At 38.2% G+C, this 12,760-nt stretch overlaps 1 pseudogene; it reads left to right on the top strand.

The window, feature by feature from the left end:
• The first annotated feature begins 287 nt into the window (after nt 1-287).
• On the top strand, nt 288-733 carry LOC141423092 (nucleoside diphosphate kinase B pseudogene; annotated as a pseudogene).
• Nucleotides 734-12,760: the final 12,027 nt, after the last annotated feature.

Genomic DNA, 12,760 nt, shown 5'->3' with positions numbered 1-12,760 from the left:
GTGATACTTATACAAATAAATTCTGATTATAATACTTAACATGATGACTGGAAAATCAACTCTAAAAGAGCATTCACATCTGTAATAGTAAATAATATTAAATAAATATGTCATTAAACTAAAATTTAAGGGGTTTTAGGTTCTATTAACATAATTTAAATCATTTCTTAATCCTTTGCCAGTTGCAAAGAGATAATATTCAAAAAGAAATAAGAATGATGTGTACTGTAAATATAATGATTACAGAGCTATCAAGAATAATGAGATTTCTACATTACCCTCAGCGCATGCCCAACCTTGAGCTCACCTTCATTGCCATGAAGCCAGGTGTGGCCTGGTGGGTGAGATCCATAAGAACTTTGAGCTGAAGAGATTCTACCTATTGGGCATGAATTTCCTTCAGGCCTCTGAGGAACATCTGAAGCATCACCTCCTTGAACTGAAAGACTGTTCCTTCTACCCTGGGTTGGTAAAGCACATGAAATCAGGGCCCATGGTGGTCATGATCTGAGAGGGGTGAATATGATGAAGACAGGCCAAGTTGTGCTTGGGGAAACCGATACAGCAGATTCTAAGGCAAGCATATTCATGGTGACTTCTGTATTAACAAAGGGAGGAACAGCATTCATGACAGTTATTATATATAAATTGCTGAAAAAGAAACCAGCTTATAGTTTAAGCCTGAAGAATTGGTTGACTACAGGCTTGTGCTCTTGACTGGTTATATGATTAGAAGTGGACAAAACAGTGGTCCCTCTCAGCAACTCCTGATGGGTCCCTGGACCCAGCTGTTCATTTCACTGACCAGAGCAATAGGATGAATTTTTCTAAACCATATTTACCAATAAAGCCTTTGGAACTGGAAAACAAAAGGAGTAATGATGTTTTTAAAACAGTAGATTATGAACTAAAAAGAAATGTTAATATTTACTTATTAAGAACATTGAACTAAATATGGCCTGTTGACACATAGGCTATTTCTTTTGAAATTCCCACTAACATTAGGATAATGTAATTTTTAAATATAGGTAGTGCCAATGGCAAACTATTTAAATATGATCATAGATGACAGCTTTTTAAAGTTCTAAAAGATGTGGCTTGAATTGATCAGAGGCATCACATGTGGAGATCTGTGAAACTGAACAAAAAGGTCATCAAATTCAGAAACAGGATTATACTGTTCTACAGACTAAGTGGCTGGAACCCCAATCCCATTTCCCAAATTCTTCAGTTTAACATATTTATATAAATAGAATTCAGAGGGTTTTTTTTATTTGAATCTTAGAACTAACCCAAGCACAGGATCTCCAGATATCTGTGTTTTATTAGGTTCACCTAATAAAAATGTTAGGTTTCTGTTCATTTATCCTAGAGTAGACAAGTCTTTGTCTTGAAATACACCCTTTTAATATTTTCTATTTGCTCATTTTCACAATGGAAGGGATGAGGTTACACTTTAGGAAAATTTCTAATGGAAGTATTGGAAAGTGAAATAGACAGATAAGGCTCTCTAGGAGAACACTGACAAGTTATAATGTACAAAAGTATTTCAGTCAGTAAAATAAACAGTACTATAATTACTATCTGTAGATAGAAATATTGCCCATATTACATCCATAAAAAGTAGAACATCTGAATATGATATAGTCAAAAAACTAAGTAATCTGGGGTAAAGGACCAAAAGTAAGTACTGAAGGTAATGAGTGGAAATTTCTAGTACAGAAAATCTCTCTATGAAGAAAGTGATCATTGACAATTGCAGGGAATTATGGAAGAAATAATGCAAGAAAAATTCCCAGAACTGGAGGATAGGAATTTTCAACTTAAAAGCATAAATCAGGTATTGAGAAGATAAATAAAAAATAAATGGAGAAGATCCTAAAAACTTCAATAAACAATGACATGTTCAAAGAAATAAAAAAGATATAATAAGGGACAATTATTAACTAAAAGAAAAGCAAAACACAAGACATAAAGGAAATGTCAGTGACAGATGTCTTTTGAGCAACAATGTTAGATGCTAAATATGTTAGTTATGAGGAAACAATTTTTACAAAAGATCCAAAAAGAATATATTTCCTAGATATAAACATTTGGCTTGAGGATGTGGGTCAGTTGTAGAGTGCTTGTCTAGAATTCAAAAGGCAATGGTTTGATCCTCTACACCAAAAAAATTGTCAGCATGCTTTCCTCATAAGCTATTAGAAGACACTTCATCTCCATCAAAAGTTCAAACTAGGAAACAAACAACATTGATATCAAGAAAAAGTTCAATGAGCACATTAATGAATACATCATGTGATTAATACCCAATGAAGAAATAGTATATTTCCCCTATTATTAAAAGAGTTTATATAAATCAAGAGTATGATATAGATAACAAGGAGTGTGAGGCGGTGTGAAGGTGGAACCTTAGTAAAAGGAAACAAGAAACCAGAATTCAGGGTGAAAGGATAAAATAACCATAGTAAATTACACTTTTGTGGAAAGCAAGTAGTAATTTAATTATGAGTCAATAGAATAAGTATTTATGTTTGGAAATCAGTACAGATGAAAATAAAGCAATTATTACCTTAATCAAAACCAAATCATAGCATGCAAAGAAAATAAGCAACCAAAGAAAAATAATGATGATACACCATTTAAATATTATACCTCAAAAGTCATTGTTGACTTGATCAGAATGTGTGTTACTGCTAAGTGGTTAAGTGGGAGTTGGTAGTGTGGTGTGTTAGGGTAAAGGATCTAAATGTTTCTCTAAAATTGAAAAATTATAAGGTGGCTGCCTACAAAATTAATCTAAAAACAAGAAAATAAATACAAGAGTAAGTAGTTAAAAGCTAGACCTTGCAACAGTGAGACTGGGAACACAAGGGATGAGATGAACACTGTATTTTCCTGAGTTATATAGCATTAACTTTGTATATAGCAATATGGAGGAACCTGGCAGACATTATGAAGACTGAGACAGGTCAGGACACAGTGCACAATTCTGCTTATAGCAGTATGTAAAAATCTCAAGCTGACAGACATAAAGTGGAAAGTTGCCAGGGTATTTTCTACTCAAAAAGCATAAAGTTTCAGTTATACAAGATGAATAATTTCTAGACATCTACTGTACTTATGTTCATAGTTAACAATACTGTACTGCATATTTAAAATTTGTTAACAGGGTATATTTCATGTAAAGGATTCTTCTATCACATTTTAGATATAATATATTGAATATGTGTGTGTTTCTGTGTATGTGAGAGAGAAAGAGAGACAGAGACAGAGAGAGAGAGAGGAAGAACTACCTAGTCATTTTTCAGTATAGTCTCTACAATAATAAAGAGTAGAATTTGATGATAGAAACAGGTTTCAGAACAAGTGACTCTGTTTAGTATTTCTAGGTATGACTCTGAGTTGCTTTCTTGGAACCATCTATCAATGTTAATGTTATCAATTATGGTAGTTTTTTCATTTCAATTTCATTTCAGTGACAAAATTCATTCAATCATAAGCATTAGCATCCCTAAAGCACAGTGGTTGAATGCTCATATATGAATTATAGACCTAAAACAGTTGACATAATATTATTGGACAGGGTCACATGTTAAGGGGCAAACACATAAAGGAGGAATAGGGAAAGAGAAGAAAGCCAAAACTTGAAAGTGTTTGATGTGCCCACTGTAGAAGAGTGAATATAGTAATCTTAAACCGACAGGCCACTACAGGAAGGTGACTGGGAGGTAGTGAAGAAGTCATGTAGAGATGAACCAATTCAGGTTGCAATACACATGTGCATGGAAGCAATGCTAGAAGTCTCTCAGTATAGCTATCTTTAGCTCAAGCTAGCAAAAATGCAGTGTCTTTCTTATTAGCTTTTATGTTTCCTCTTCAAAAAAATTGGAGAAGAAGGCAGAGCAGGTTCTGCCTGGAAGCAGGGGTGGGGGAGAGATGGCCCAAACAATGTATGCACATATAAATAAATGAATAAACAATAAAAAAAGATAAATATTTAGTAGAATAATTTTAATATCAAAGCAACCTTGAAAAATATGAACTATTTCTTAACTAATTTTCCATGCTATTCAAATTCCTCAGAGATAAAGTTGTGAAAATAACTATCATTAAAAAGTACATCACCAAAATTGTTTGAGTAGATATTACTCTATTAAAATACCATGATTTTATCTAAAAAATAATCACATTGGAAAAAATACAATAAATACAGACTCTGAGCAAGTATATCCCTTTAATACTGAATGGCAAAAATATGAATCAGTGCATATTCATGAAACATAGATATAAATTAATCAGTCTATATTATTAATGTTGAATTAAAGTAATAATGATTTAAAAAAATTTTTCCAGGCATCTAAATTCCTTTAGTATGATAGAACAATAATGTCACCATTTTATGAATCAGTGTCCACTTTATCCTCAGGCCTCACTTCTTTGCCTCATTGATTGCTGGCTTGCGCCATCACGACCAGCAACTCCTGTGCACGTGCTAACTTCCTCAAGCTCCCTCTTCTATAAAAGCCACACCTAGTCCATAGTCAGCGCTGTGCAATCTTTCCCTGGCCAGCCTGGCAGTTTGAACCTGCCATTAAACCTTGCTCTTGGACATGAGACTTTTCTAATAAGCTTTCTTTGTAAGCAGTTTTTTTCCTAACATTTTGGTGCTGTGACTCGGATTGAGTGCACTCCTGGCACTGACTTTGCTCTCCTGGCCTCCCCATCCCAACCTCTCTCTCTCTCTCTCTCTCTCTCTCTCTCTCTCTCTCTCTCTCTCTCTCCAAACTCCAAACTCCCATTCCTTTCCTCCAGGATCTGAACTGCATTGCCAGAACCCCCAATCCAAGAATACACCCTCACTGCTCACAGGGAATTTCCTCCTAGCCAGCACACCTACAATAGCCATCCACCACCAGCCAATCCTCCCTCAAAGTCCCTTTTGGTGAGTCCTCCTTGCACACAGAGTCATGATCTCTTTCTCATTTCCTCGAAATCCTAGTGCTAGGTCTTGGCTTGCTCTTGTCCCTAGGGACCAGGTCCCCTAGGACTGTGGGCCCCCCATGATGGAGATGTCCCTTCTGGGAGTCCCACCTCTACTCTTTCCTGAGGAACTGATATCTTGGGGATGCCCGTCATATCCCCTCCTCATTTGAGGCCTCACCATGGGAGTTGGACCATCTCAAACTTCTTCAGACTCCCCATTGGGAAGTCTCCTGGCCAAGATTGGGCCCCTTCGCCTAATGCCTGATCATAAGCCCCAAAAGCTCATTTTTCTCTGTTATCAGGCCTGGCTCCAATACCCATTACACAATGCCTCCAAATGGCCACTTAATGGCACTTTCGATCCCAATATTTTAAAGAATTTATACAATTTCTGTGAGCAAGCTGGTCAATGGAAATAGACTATGTCCAATCCTTTTCTTATCTCCACATCAAACCCTTCCTCTGTACTTGTTGTTCCCCTTCACAGGTTCTATTAGCCTCTAAACCAGCTTCCAAACCAACCCAATTCTCTCCTGAACCTCATCCTTCTCACGTAAACAGACTTCTTGTGCTGCTTGCTCTGCCTGTCCCTTCCTATCTTCCTGAGGGACATTCCCATCATGGTGTCAAGGTGGTTGCTCCTGGCCTCAAGGCAATTCTGACTCTGGGGGAGTTCATGCTCCCTCCCTGTGTACTGAGACCAAGCCTGGGATTTATTTAGATATGCCTCATGCTACCTTGGGGGAGTCCCGATTGATTATGGTATCTGATGACTGCTTCTTTTTTCCCCCCTGTCAAATGCCCCTTGTGCCTGAGACAGTAACCAGAGAGTGGAGGTTTCATGTTGCTGAAAGTGTCCCAGTACCAGTCAATGGGAGCAACCTACAGGCACAGGTGATGGCTAATTCCTCAGGCTTGTGTCATGCCTCCAGGCTCTGCCTTTCTCTCCCTTACCTAAGATGTCAGGACATCTCTTCTGCTTCCTCCATGGTCTCACTGCATGTCCTTTATCTCTGTCTGTCTTCCCCTCCCTGGGCTTACTGGGACCCTGCCTCCCATGAAAAACTTTTCATGGTACCGCATGGCTTAAATTATTCCAACTAGTTTTCCAGGCTTCTCAGTCCAAAGCAACTTTAAATCAGCTGCTAGGCACCAGCAAGGCAAAAGCACTTACAAAAAAAAAAAAAACTGTGGCTGCCACACTCACACCTTAACTCTGCTCCCACAAGGGGAGTAGGGAAAACAAACAGGCACGCACATGCACAGGGATGCTGACCCCTGGGCACAGTGGGAATGCCTTCCATAGCTAAGAGAATCCATAGAGAGGATCCAACACACATCCTAGGCCACTAGTCACACATGGCTGGTGTGTGCAGACATGTGTACAGGGGAAGAGGGGAAGGGTGACAGGCTGCAGGATGGGATGCTCATCCAGGGCATGGGGAGCAGCAACAGCTCTTTGCTCAAGCCCAGTTCCCAGCACCACCTTACACCTTGGGCCTGACAGACCTAGCCCTCATAAGTCAATTGTTATCTCAAGGTTATAGTCCCAGAAATAGCAAAATGGGTGTTACTGTGGTCTCTAAACTTCTTGTTTAAAATCTCCTATACTTTCAGCCTCAGCATAAATTTTCCCTCCAAATATTACCTTTTCTATAAAAGGGAAAAAAGTGAACTGAGGTCCCTTTATACAAATTTCTTTTGTCTCTGAGACCACCCAGATTGGCTCCATAATTATTATGTAGATAGTCAGACACTGGCCATTTTTTGTAAGCCACAGTTTAAACATGGGAAAGGAGGACCAAAAAAGCCCCTTATCAATGACAAGGCCCCCACCCCTACTGCTCCACCCTCTGTCCTACCTTCTAAGCCACCCCAATATTCAGAGCCTCCTAATGGGTGCTTCCCCCTTCAACAGGTAATGGTAGGAAGAAGGCAAGTCTAATGTCCCCTTCCAGTTATCAGATCTAAGGGAAATTAACAAACATCTGGACAGCTATACTGATGCCCAGACAAATACATTCAATCCTTTATCTCTGTGATCCAAACCTTTGAATTGGCACGAAAGGATATTATGCTTCTATGATTACCATTTACAATAAGCCCCAATACCTGTGGCACCTAGAAATGTGGGGATAAATGTGCCTATACCTATAAGGGCACAGGCAGTTCCCTTGACAGATCCACACTAAAAGGGGCTGGTGATATGGCTCAAGCAGTAGAGTGCCACTTTGCAGACATAAAGCCCTGAGTTCAAGTCCTAGTACAGCCAAAGGAAAAAGAAAAAATATTTGGGGATGAGGACATATAGCTCAGTGGAAGAGTATCTGCCCAGCATGGGCAAGGCCCTGAGTTCAATTCCCCAGCATTGCTAAATTAAAAAAAATGTAGTAAGGAAGATAAATGGCATTAATGTCACTTCAGTCATCTCATAGTGAAAGAAAGTAGTTTAATCTAGACCAGATCCCTTATTCTTCAAGTGAGGAAACTGAGGCCCAGAATGATTCAGAGACCTGATCTCCAGAGTGTCAGGTGTCAATGTAAAATAACGCTTTTGCTTTACAGCAATGACCTGAAGAAAATCCCCTTACCTTTCTTTAGCATCTTGAGGATGCTCTCACAAAGCATATCATGGTGGACCCAGAGTCACAGGTGAGGGAGTTTCTCTTCAGACATAAATTTCTAACTCAGTCAGCCCCAGATATTCATAAAAAATTCAAAGTCTGTGACTAAAAGGAAAAAGTCATTGAACCAAATAATACAGCTAACCATGTCTGTATGTACAGCTATATCTGTATGTCTGTATGTCTGTGACCTTACTAACAGGAGAGAAAAAAATAAGAGACATAATAACCTCATTGCTGCTCTCAGAGAGGGCCCCACCTGACTGGGACCTGTATCCTAAACTTGTTACCATGGTGGACAGGAGGGGCACTTCTGCAGAGATGCCTGGGAGACAGCCCCACCCCCACCCAGGAACCTTCCTTCTCTGCAAGGGTAACCACTGGAGGTCTAAATGCTCCTGTCTCCAGATGGAAGGAGAGGTGCCACCTCCTATGGATTGATGGGTCCTGGCCTCCTGTCCATGGTCCACTTCTTGACATCAATGTTGAGGAGCCTTGAGGTAGCCATAATGGCAGAAAAACAAAAGGTCATTTTATGCTAGACAGTGGAGCTTATTTCTCTGTCTTACCTTTCTCTTCGGGTTGCCAGTCCAATGACAAAAGTTATCGTTTGGGGCAAATCTGGCCAGCCCCTAGAGCATTAACTTACTTGGCCTGTGGCCTGCTCTTGGGGAGACCTCCTCTTCTGTTATTCTTTCCTCACAGTTCCTGAAACTCCAGTGACTGTGCTGGGATGGGATTTACTATTGCAACTAAAAGCTCAAATTCTTCTCCCCCCTCAAGCAGCTATTTCTGCCACTCCCTCCTTCAGGAACAAATAGATTCCACAGTGTGGACTGATGAGATGAGTGTAAGGTGAGCCAGGATGGCCCTCCCTATTCAAATAAAACTCAAAAATCCCTTACAGTTTCCACACTCAAAACCATATCCCCTCAAGCCTGAGGGACACGAGGCCTTATGCCTATCATAAATTCCTTAAAAAAAACCAAAGGCTACTAATTAGTTGCTCTAGCCCCAATAATAAATTTAAAATTCTTATAAAAGTTAATTTTAAAATACAAGTTACAAAGTAAACAACTGGAAAGGATGTAGACAGGTATTGAATGTATTCCTTGAGTAGTTAAAAGAAAAAAGAATGACTTTTTTGGATGAGAAAGGATTTTGTAAAGAAGGGTTTATCCTAAAGATTGTTTCAAATAGGAGACATAAGGACAAACCATCAAAGGGTTAAGTATGTTATATGAAGGTCTGAGTAAGTTTTAAAAGTGTATGCTAAAAAGCTTCAGTGTGCGATTAAGTTAAAATTGACTAAGAGTTGCCTAAAAGATTTTTAGGGTTATGTCAAACTAAAATCAAATTATTTATGTCTATAAAATAACAAGGTTATCTTAATAGTGTTCTGCTCTGAGTAACATCTACAAAAACCGTTACAGAGAAAGATTTTATCAAAGAAATTATTTGTGTTTTCTGCTGATCTTGTCAAGTTTAAGCACTCTAAATCAGAGTTTATTTATGTATTTGCTCATGTATCTTAAATGACCACCTTGTAACAGTGTTGTGTCTATAATTTATCTAGATTTGGTACAAACATTTATAAAGTTAAAAATGTAAATTTATATAAAATAATGAGCTAAAGTTCTCTTTTATCCAAGAGTGTTACATTTAACCTAAATGCTGAAAGTCAGTCCCTGCCTCCCACAGGTTACCTACCTAGGTGTATTATTAAAGTGACAGACTCACTCCCTGAGTCATGGGTGAATCAATCTAATCTTCCATTACCCCTTTCCCGCATACCATAAAGCAGCTTAGAGCTTCCTTGGGAGTTACAGGAGTTTGCAGAATCTGGATCCCTAGATGAGCAGCCTTTAGCAGACACCTTTTAATGCTCCTTCTAATATTTCTATTTGGGTCTTATGTAATAAATGCTCTCAAGACTGTTTTGCTTCCCCCAATAAAGGTACAAACAAAACCAGTTCATCTGAGAAAGCCTGTGAATCCATGGCCAATGAGAAAACTCCCCCACACTGGACCACCCCACAAAGCACTTCCTTCTTGAACCCCTTTGAAATAATGTATGACTGCCCACTTCTCTTAGGAAACTTGCCTCCAACAGACCCTGCTCCTCTGGCTAACTATTTACCTTATCTTAAGCTTCTCAGGGAACTTTTCAGAGAATATGCAGACCTGAACCTGCCCCACCCCATAACAATTTCTGTTAAGCCAGAGGATCTTGTTCTCCTAAAGGATCTTCAACCTTCTCCATTGGGACTTCAGTGGACCAGCCCTCATCTGATCATTCTCACAACACCCACTGCTGTCAAGCTCAATGGGATCCCCCAGTGCCAGCACCTCTCAAGGAACAGTTGGAAAAATGGAGAAGGGAGTTGGAGGACTCTTGGAATCCTTTAGGGAACAATATTTCAAAGTGGTTCTCCTGGCTAATGCCCATCCTAGTGCTTATCTTCCTTGGTCTCCTGTTCTTAAGCTTCCTCCCTTTTATCATAAAAACAGTACAAAGATTTCTCTTAGACCACATTTCTGCTATTGCTAATCAAAAATTTAACCAGTTGTACCTCCAGGGATATCAACCTCTCCAAAACCATCTGGAGGACTGCTGTGAGGGCCCCCACCAGGATGCCACTACAGCCACAGGAGTCTGAGAATCTTGCCCCATACAACACCCCCTGCCAGCAGGAAGCAGCTAAGAGGATGATGTTTCACCCCAATTCCTGATCCTCAGCCACTACCCTCATCATTATTAAAGGAAAAATGGGGGAATGATAGAGTAATAATGTCACCATCTTGTAAACCGGTGGTCATTTTATCCTCTAGGCCTCACTTCTTTGCTTCATTGATTGCCACTTGAGCTACCATGACCAGCAACTCCATGCATGTGCTAACTTCCTCAAGCTCCCTCTTCTATAAAAGCCACACCTAGCCCAGAGTCAGCGCTGTGCCATCTTTTCCTGGCCAGCCTGGCAGTTCGAGACTGCCATTAAACCTTGCTCTTGGAAGTGAAACTTTTCTCGTGAGCTTTCTTTGTGAGCGGCATTTTTCCTAACATAGTATATAACAAGAACCCTTGAGGACCTTGTAATATAACCAGAATGGATATGCACAATATAAAGGTATATATATAAAAGCAACTTAATAATTAATTTAATTACTGACAAATGGAATTGCATCAAATTAAAAAGCTTCTTCATGTCAAAGACAAAAATTACCAGAATGAACAAACAATCCCAGAAAGGGAGAAAATCTGTGTAAGCTTTTCATCAGATAAAAGATTAATGTCCAGAATACATAAAGAGCTCAAAAAATTAAACACCTAAAGAACAAATAACTCAGTTAATACACGAACAAAAAAATTGAACAGGCAGTTAGCAAAAGAAGTACAGCTGGCCAAAAAGTAACTGAAGAAATGTTCAACATCCTTAGCTATAAAGAAATGAAAATAAAAATGACATTGAGCCAGGTGCCAGCGACTCCTACTTGTAATCTTAACTACTAAAGAGGCAGAGATCAGGAGGATCGTGGTTCAAAGCCAGCCCACGCAAATAGTTCCATGAGACCCTATCTCGAAAAACCCTTCACAAAAATAGGGCTGGTGGAGTAGCTTAAGCCCAGTACTGAAAAACATTGAAATTCTATCTCACTCCAGTTAGAATGAATGTCGCTAAGGAAAAAAAAAGTATTGCTGGTGAGGGTGTGGGAGAAAAGAAATCTTTATATACATTTGGTGTGTAGAAATAATAAAAATCCCTTTGTGAATTAATTTATTCCACAAAATAATTAGTTCAATTAATAAACCAAGGAACTGAAAATTATTTTCCTAAAAATCATTACCAAAATCACACTAAAGCCAGAAAGAAGTACTCATTTCTATTAGATAAATAAAGGAGTGGTTGTTCCCCTATATATAAGGAAAGCAATGAAAGCAATCTTAGAAGAAAACTGGACAGGATGTATTTCTATTTTTCTTTGGTTTGCAAACATTTTCCACATTGACTAAAAGTAGTTGTTTATTCAACACATGTGAAAAACACATACTATTTGATACATTTTAATAAAGGATGCAGGTATCTCAGTTATAGCTCTTGAGATTTCTATTTATTTATCATTTTCTAAGAATTAGAAATTGTTTATTTTCCCTACATAGTAAAGTGCTGACTTAGATTTTAAAAAAAAGTATAGTATTGAACTGTATCAATACTGTAAGAATAAATGACTTAGTTTAAAAAAAGAAAGTATAATATTGAACTGTGTCAATACTGTAAGAAGATTCTTTGGTCTTCTTTAAGGAGATGAGAGCTACATAAATTTGAGGCAGTCTCACTATGTTGCCCTCACTGGTCTCAAAGTCTGTGCCTCCTGCCTCAGTTTCTGAGTATAGGATTGTAAGTATTGACTACCATTTCTAGCAAGAAGTTTTTATTATTTCTGGTTTTAATTTTTTTTTCAGTGCTTGAAATCAGACCCTGAGCTTTGCAAATACTGGGAAAGTGCTCTACCTCTGAGCTACATGTCCAGCCTTAAATTTTAATTTTTGACAGTTTTTTCTTAGACTATGTTTTTGGATATTGAATCCATTGTTACATAAATATTTTGAGTGGAGAATATTTTGTTATTATATATGTTTATATAAAGGACCCAATTTATAGTTTTTCATCATGCACATATATAAGAATGTATTTATTAGTATTATATCTATTTTTTTCTAAAATAAGATCATAGTATTTAAAGATAAGCCAAAAAAAAAATTAAAGACCATATATTTCCAAAAGTTTCAAAAGTCTAAAGAAGTGAAAAGGCAGTTATGTTGTTCTAAATTTTGAAATTAAAACCAAAGTTTAGTACAATTTTGCATTTAAAATAAAGCATTTTGCTGTCTATGTAAGTAAATGAACACTCTTGGGAAATCCTACAAATTCAAATATTCATTGAGAGACATGTTGCCTGCAGGAAATTCACCCATCAGCATCACAGGCAGAGGGAAAGTGAGGGATAAACTGGACAATGAAACACTTCACATTTGCATTTCTATGTTTAAAATGCAAACAAACAAAAATGCCTTTTTCAAAAACAGAGAACAAGAAGGTAAAACAGGTCCTGTCTGGGCGTTGTTACCAGTGGGAGCGAAGTGAATATAA

The sequence above is a fragment of the Castor canadensis genome, chromosome 5, assembly GCF_047511655.1.
Source record: "Castor canadensis chromosome 5, mCasCan1.hap1v2, whole genome shotgun sequence".
Lineage (NCBI taxonomy): Eukaryota > Metazoa > Chordata > Mammalia > Rodentia > Castoridae > Castor > Castor canadensis.
Note: the sequence above shows the minus strand (reverse complement) of the source record. Positions and strands in the feature narration are given on the sequence as shown.